Below are 7,440 nucleotides of genomic sequence, written 5' to 3' on the forward strand. Positions count from 1 at the left end.
ATATTATGTATAAGGAAAGCAACAAATCACCATTTTCTGTAAAAGACAGAAAATGCCTGCTAATAGAAGTGAAGCTAATAAGAGACCATGACAAGCTACCACCCACTTGATAACTTGATAGCAACTTGATAACACAACAGAAGTGCTTAGGAAAAACAAAACCCCAAACAAACCCCAAACAAGCAACAACAACAAAAACCACACAGAAACCCCCAAAACAGTGACTCCTTTCAACATTATCTGTTGATTGCCATTTAAGACATAGAAAAGGAACGTCATCTTGCCTGTCAGTATAAAACATCCTCTGCTAAAGAGAGTCTGGAAATGAATACTATGTGCTTTAACTACACAGTGAAAAAGACCTAAACATCTTTACAGATAACAATGGCAATGGTATTTTTCTAAAAATACACTTTATCACAATTTAAAGCCTAAGAAGTATTCCATGAAACTATCTAATAAATACTGTGTAAGACATATACATTAGATGAACATGTTGTTCATGATAAATTCAAAACTGGAAGTGAAAAACACTGAAAGAAATCATTATGGTCTGAAATTATTTCAGATACAGTTTTGATGGTATGATTTTCTCAGACTATTTAACTATATAAAACTATATAAACTATTTAACTCTATAAAAACCTCTTGATTGTTCTTTTAGTTAAAGCTGTGTATTCAAATTTGTTTAAGGACAAATATTTTTTGAAAACTTGTTACAAGATCTTCAGCAATATGAAAATTTAATATATTTGGTTAAAATGCAAAACATGGAAATATAATTTCATAAAATCTCCTTCCTAAACCTTAGCTGGATGTTTGCAGAGTATTGTGGCATAACTGCAACAATCTAGAAAGAAACTTTGAAAGGTTGAAGCTCAAGGAAACTTTAAAGTTTTATATTTTCTGCTGGGCAGCTAAATAACAACATATAGAGAAAACACTGCTTTACTTTGGATAGGTATTCAGATGAATATATCTCTATTGACTTCTTTTTCATTTCCAAAAGATGTTGCATTGCAGAAAAAATACCAGAAATGCCATAAAAACCAAACCAAACAAGCTGATCTGAAAAGACCACTTTATATTTTGAAAGCAGAGCTCTAATAAACAATGTTAGTGGGCTGCTAAAAAAACCCAAACCTTCAGGAACTCAGCTTAAGAAAAAAAAAATCCAGTGTTCTTGTACATTCCTGGAAACCACAACATAGCTCATGAAAATCAATGAAATGGTTTCCATTTACTTTCCTATGCTCAGATAAAATCTTCATACTGACTAGATTCTGATGTAAAATAAAAGAAAAAGGGGAAAAAAAATAATAGAGGAGATGGGGAGAAAGTATTTCTGACTTCACATTAATTGTAAACTCTCCAGTAAGCCATCTCCATTAGAGGGGGCATGCAATAAGGCTGTCAGCAGCTGTCTGTGAATTCCTGTGTTTCCGGCTCGTGAAAACGAGACTTTCTCCTGTGATATAAATACTGATCATACTGTTCTCTCTTCCTGCCTCTGCACCCAGACAAGAGTACTACTTTTTTAAAGAGATAAACTGACAATAAAAAACAGAGGAGAACTCTGTGTGAGTAAGAGAGCAGAAAACCTCTGTAATTTCCATGGTTTCTCAGGAGTTAAGACACACAGGGTTATAAACCCTGCTCATTTGGCTCAACAGGACAAAGTACAATCTCCAGGCAATGGTACAATAAAGAATACAGGCATATCTTCTACAAGTCATTTTTTCTGCTTTTGGGGAAGCTGCCCCCTTGAGTTAAGTAAATGAACTATAAAGAGAATTGTGTCTGTGGGTATTTCCACAAATAATTAGAGACAGTACAAAAATTTATTAGGTGCCAATGGAAAAGTAAGATGATTAAATGATTAAATGATACTGTTGCAGCATTAACTCAAGGAGATGCTATTTGTTTCCAGCATGTACCTGAACCTATTCCAAGTACATCTATGTTAACTGCATCCAGTTCAAATATTTAGAAGCAAGGACTGGTTTTAGTTTCTGGTAATATGATGAAAGGGTGGTAACATGGTGTCCTAGAGTGGATTTTTCATTAAAAAGAAAAAAAGAAAAAGTCTTATGACTTAGCTACTGCTTCATAGATATTAAAGACTTGGGCTATGGTTTTGTGTCCTAAACTATATCTTGATTCCCTGTGTGATTGGGATGGAGGACTCACAGGAATATGATAGAGTTTTCTCTGTGATCACACTCCTAAATCTCTAAAGAAAGGCAGTGCAAACAGGATGATGTAAGATATCTATATCTCAAACCTGAATGACAATGTGACTTCACTTGTCCCTGGGCATCTGGAAGAGCTGTACAGCTGATCTATATTTAAGAAGGGTCGACCTAGTAGCTGTGGATGTTTGGGGATTTGACATTTCCTTTTCATGACAGCCTGTGCTGCTATTACACAGAACCTGAGGCAAGGAATAATCCCACTGGTCTGGGGCTTGTGCCAAAACAGAGAACATCTGCTAGATTTACCTGGAAAAAGTAATCATTCAGAATTTGAATAACTCCATACACTGCTGAGTTATGACTTGATTAAGGAAAAACTTCTCACTGAATTTTGCCCTAATTTGGGCCTCTAGTGAGGCCCAGTCTTTTCCTGGTGTGTGAAAAACCACAAGAATGTTTGGCTGCATATTTCAACCTGTGTTAACTAGTTGCAGCCTATTGGGGGGATGTTGAAGGTCTTTGACTTGCTGGAACAGGTGAGATCCACCCTGCATATAAGGGATCAGAATGCAGCCACAGGGAAGAGGAAGTTAGCATCTGGAACAAATACTGTGGGAAAAAAGACTGTTGAGCAAATTTTCAGTATAGTTACAGTGTTTTGAATTAGGCTTCTTCATAGTAAAGCTAAATTCCAAACATGGTGACTTAATATCTCACTACAGTGAGTGTCAGATATTCCTTTGGCTCACTCTGTTCTGTTAGCATTACTATATTCAGTTAGGAATGGAGGGAAAAACATAAGCTTAAATGAGAGGGGCAAAAAAAAAAAAAAATAAAGATTGTGTCCAGAGAAGGGTAATGAGGCTGGTGAGAGGCCTCGAGCACAAGCCCTGCGAGGAGAGGCTGAGGGAGCTGGGGTTGTTTAGGCTGGAGAAGAGGAGGTTGAGGGGAGACCTTACTACTCTCTACAACTACCTGAAGGGTGGTTGTAGCCAGTAGGGGGTTGGTCTCCCCTCCCAGGCAAGCAGCACCAGAACAAGAGGACATAGTCTCAAGCTGCGCCAGGGGAAGTTTAGGCTCAAGGTGAGGAGAAAGTTCTTCGCAGAGAGAGTTGTTAGCCATTGGAATGTGCTGCCCAGGGAGGTGTGGAGTCACCATCCCTGTAGGTGTTTGAGGGGGGATTGGACGTGGCGCTTGTTGCCATGGTTTAGTCATGAGGTGTTGGGTGACAGGTTGGACTCAATGATCTTTGAGGTCGTTTCCAACCTTGGTGATTCTGTGATTTCCAGCATAGCCTTAAGTCAGTGAGTTCATTTGAATGCTAATTCAAATCAGGTCTGTAAACTTTTTGTCAAATGTTTCTGTGATTATAAATCTGATCAGAATGCTACATCTATCCTTAAATATTCATGCTAGCATTCAAAAATCTTGTGCTACATGAAGGAACAAATGGGCACTGGCCAAAATAATGGATGGCTGGATTCCTATCTGATAATCAACAGCTTAGTAAGACATTAGCTTAGAATTTAAATCTGTTCCAAAATTAGACTTATGAATATATTACTATAAAAATCAGGATTATTTTCTTCTTCCTTAGAAGCTGTGTCCTTCAACCTGCAATTATTTTACCACTAAAACTCTCTGTGAGAAATGGATTGATATTGTCTCTCTTGTGACACTAAAAGCATTGGTTTAGAGCAACAGTTTGGAGTCTTAATAAACTATCACTATTATGCATGACATTGCCTGAATTTGGTCAGAAGTCATTGAAAGAGGAGTTCAGTTTATTCTTGGTGAAAGGAATGTGTGAATTTAAAGCCTGGATTTAAAATAAATATATAAAACCATGCTGCTGTTAAATATCTCATAGGGTTGGGAATAAAATCAAATGAACCTCCGTTTATCTGTCCCAGTGTTGGAGATAGCATCATCCCAAATCCTAAATTACTTCTGGCAAGCCATCAGCATAATCCCTTCTGTGAGGAAACTGCCAGACAGTCCAGGGACTTCAAAATAGTATTTGGCCTCTAATGTTGTTGATTATACATCTGTTGTAACAGGAGCACTGAATTACAGATAGCCCAACTCAAAAGATACAGAAAGTCACATGTTTTCACTATTATTTTAAGTGAGTTTTCAGATATAACTCAGATTCTTACCTCAGGACACAGAGGTTATTATTCTTGCGTAAATACACCATACACTACTTAGGGGTGGTCTATTCTTAAACCTATTATGGTTATTTTACTCGACTGTAAATAGCAACAAATAGAAGTGTTTACAAATGAGGCTTTGCTCCCATATCCCTGACAATGCCTTGCCAGCTTCCTGGAGGGAAACTCAGTGACGCAGGCCTTTATTCACTGGAAGGTCTACGTGTTTATTTGCAAACAAAACATTTGCATGTGATCCGAAGCCTGTCATTTGCCTACAGTATGTTGTCATCCCAACCATGTTTGTTTACACCAGACTGCACAAATCAGAGGGAGTACAAGTGTCAAAAGTTCAATGGCACATTGAAAGCCTGGGTGTGTCTAAAGCATTCCCTGTTGTTTATCAACAAAGCCACGTATAATAGCACGACATCCTTTGTGCCTATACTGCGAATGAAGATGGAGACTAAACAATAATTGCTACATATACATGGTTGGTTTGTTAAGATTCTAGGGCAAATCTTGGCTTTCTTTTCTTAACAAAAGAAGCTTTTGAAATAGATTTTCTGATTTATTTGAATGTTTGTATTCTACTACTTAAACTTTGTATCGTCAACTCACTTCTTTTCTGACAATCTAAGATTTTGTTTTCTTTCATCCTGCAAAGAGCTGGCAGGATCACATTGCCTAAAGGGTCTTATAGATAACAGCATTAGTTGGCTAAGCCACTTTATCTGCTTACTTCTTTCATTTAATTCTTTTAAATATCTCTCTTCCCTCACAGTGGTGGTGAATGCTGCCACATCCAGATGGAGACCAGTCACTAGTGGTGTCCTCCAGGAATCAGTTCTGGGCCCCATCCTGTTCAATATCTTTATTGATGATCTGGATGAGGGGATTGAGTCAGTCATCAGTAAATTTGCAGATGACAGCAAGTTGGGAGCAGATGTTGATTGCTTAGAGGCTAGAAGGGCTCTCCAGAGGGACCTTGACTGGCTGGAATAATGGGCAGAGTCCAACATGATGGCATTCAACAAGTCCGAGTGCCAGGTGCTGCACTTTGGCTACAACAATCCCATGCAGTGCTACAGGCTGGGGCCAGAGTGGCTGGAGAGCTGCCAAACAGAAAGGAACCTGGGGGTACTGATTGACAGCTGGCAAAACATGAGCCAGCAGTGTGCCCAGGTGGACAAGAAAGCCAGTGGCATCCTGGCCTGCATCAAGAATAGTGTGGCCAGCAAGAGCAGGAAAGTCATTGTGCCCTTGTACTCAGCACTGGTTAGGCCACACCTTGAATCCTGTGTCCAGTTCTGGGCCACTCAGTTTAAGAAGGACATTGAGACTCTTGAACGTGTCCAGAGAAGGGCAACGGGTCTGGTGAGAGGCCTTGAGCACAAGCACTATGAGGAGAGGCTGAGGGAGCTGGGATTGTTTAGCCTGGAGAAGAGGAGGCTCAGGGGAGACCTCATTGCCCTCTAAAACTACCTAAAGGGAGGTTGTAACTAGGAGAGGGTTGGTCTCTTCTCCCAGGCAACCAGCACCAGAACAAGGGGACACAGTCCCCTGCATCAGGAACAGTGTGGCCAGCAGGAGCAGGGAGGTCATTCTGCCCCTGTATACTGCACTGGTTAGGCCACATCTCGAGTACTGTGTCCAGTTCTGGGCCCCTCAGTTTAGGAAGGATGTTGACTTGCTGGAATGAGTCCAGAGAAGAGCAACAAAGTTGGTGAGGGGTTTGGAACACAAGCCCTATGAGGAGAGGCTGAGGGAGCTGGGGTTGCTCAGCCTGGAGAAGAGGAGGCTCAGGGGTGACCTTATCACTCTCTACAACTACCTGAAGGGAGGTTGTAGACAGGTGGATGATGGTCTCTTCTCCCAGGCACCCAGTACCAGAACAAGAGGACACAGTCTCAGGCTGCGCCAGGGGAGGTTCAGGTTGGATGTTTGGAAGAAGTTCTATACAGAAAGAGTGATTGCGCTATGGAATGGGTTGCCCGGGGAGGTGGTGGAGTCGCCGTCATTGAAGGTGTTCAGAAGGAGACTTGATGGGGTGCTTGGTGCCATGGGTTAGCTGTTTGGGTGGGTTGGATTGGTTGATGGGTTGGACACGATGATCTTGAAGGTCTCTTCCAACCTGGTTTGGTTTATTCTAATAAAGGTTTATTCTAATCTCAACCTGTGCCAGGGGAAGTTTAGGCTTGAGGTGAAGAGAAAGTTCCTCACAGAGAGAGTCATTAGCCATTGGAATGTGCTGCCCAGGAAGGTGGTGGAGTCACCATCCCTAGAGGTGTTCAAGAGGGGATTGGACATGGCACTTGTAGTCATGAGGTGTTGGGTGACAGGTTGGACTCAATGATCTTTGAGGTCTCTTCCAATTTTATTGATTCTATGATTCTATGATATAATCCAGACCATGCACTTTACAGCCTTGCTGTTAAGCAATCGGTGTTCTTGCCATTCTATAGTAGTATGAACTCTCCTACTGAACAATTGAGAAGATCCATTTACAAACAAGAATACTGTGATACTGTGAAAAAAATACGAGGGGAGTGAAAAAAGTACATAGTTTTGACTTTTCAGTTTATATATTTACTTACATTAAAGCTTGATTATAGAATTAAATCGGAAATTATGTAAACATTTGGAAATCTTGGCAAAGCTGTAGTCTGAATTTAAAAATTCATGTATTGATAGACATCTAGCAAAGTAAGCAAGCTAGTGATATCTTGTCAGCACTGGCTAATGAAGGTGCCCAACACTAGTACTATGACAGTCTCTAGAGCATGCAGAGATTGTATCCAGATGACATCAGCTGGTGTCGCTGTCATATCTTTTCTTACTTGAAACAGAGCCAACATGAAAGGAAAGTGAAATGAAGAGCTGTTTTAAGTAGATATTGAGTTGAAGCTATTAAACCAGGAATGTCTCCGTGTTCCTGTGGGTATGTTTTTTGTCAGACTATGTTTTCAATTCCATACAAAGAAAGGTATGGCTACGTGCCATACTTGTTTTCTTATTCCTGTGCAAGATGGTTTCATGCAGTAGACACTGGAAATGACAGCCTAGTCTAGTATCAATTCTCTGAGAACCTC

The sequence above is a fragment of the Melanerpes formicivorus genome, unplaced genomic scaffold (assembly GCF_026170545.1).
Source record: "Melanerpes formicivorus ecotype bairdi unplaced genomic scaffold, bMelFor1.0.p_v2 SCAF_3, whole genome shotgun sequence".
In the NCBI taxonomy this organism is placed as follows: Eukaryota; Metazoa; Chordata; class Aves; order Piciformes; family Picidae; genus Melanerpes; species Melanerpes formicivorus.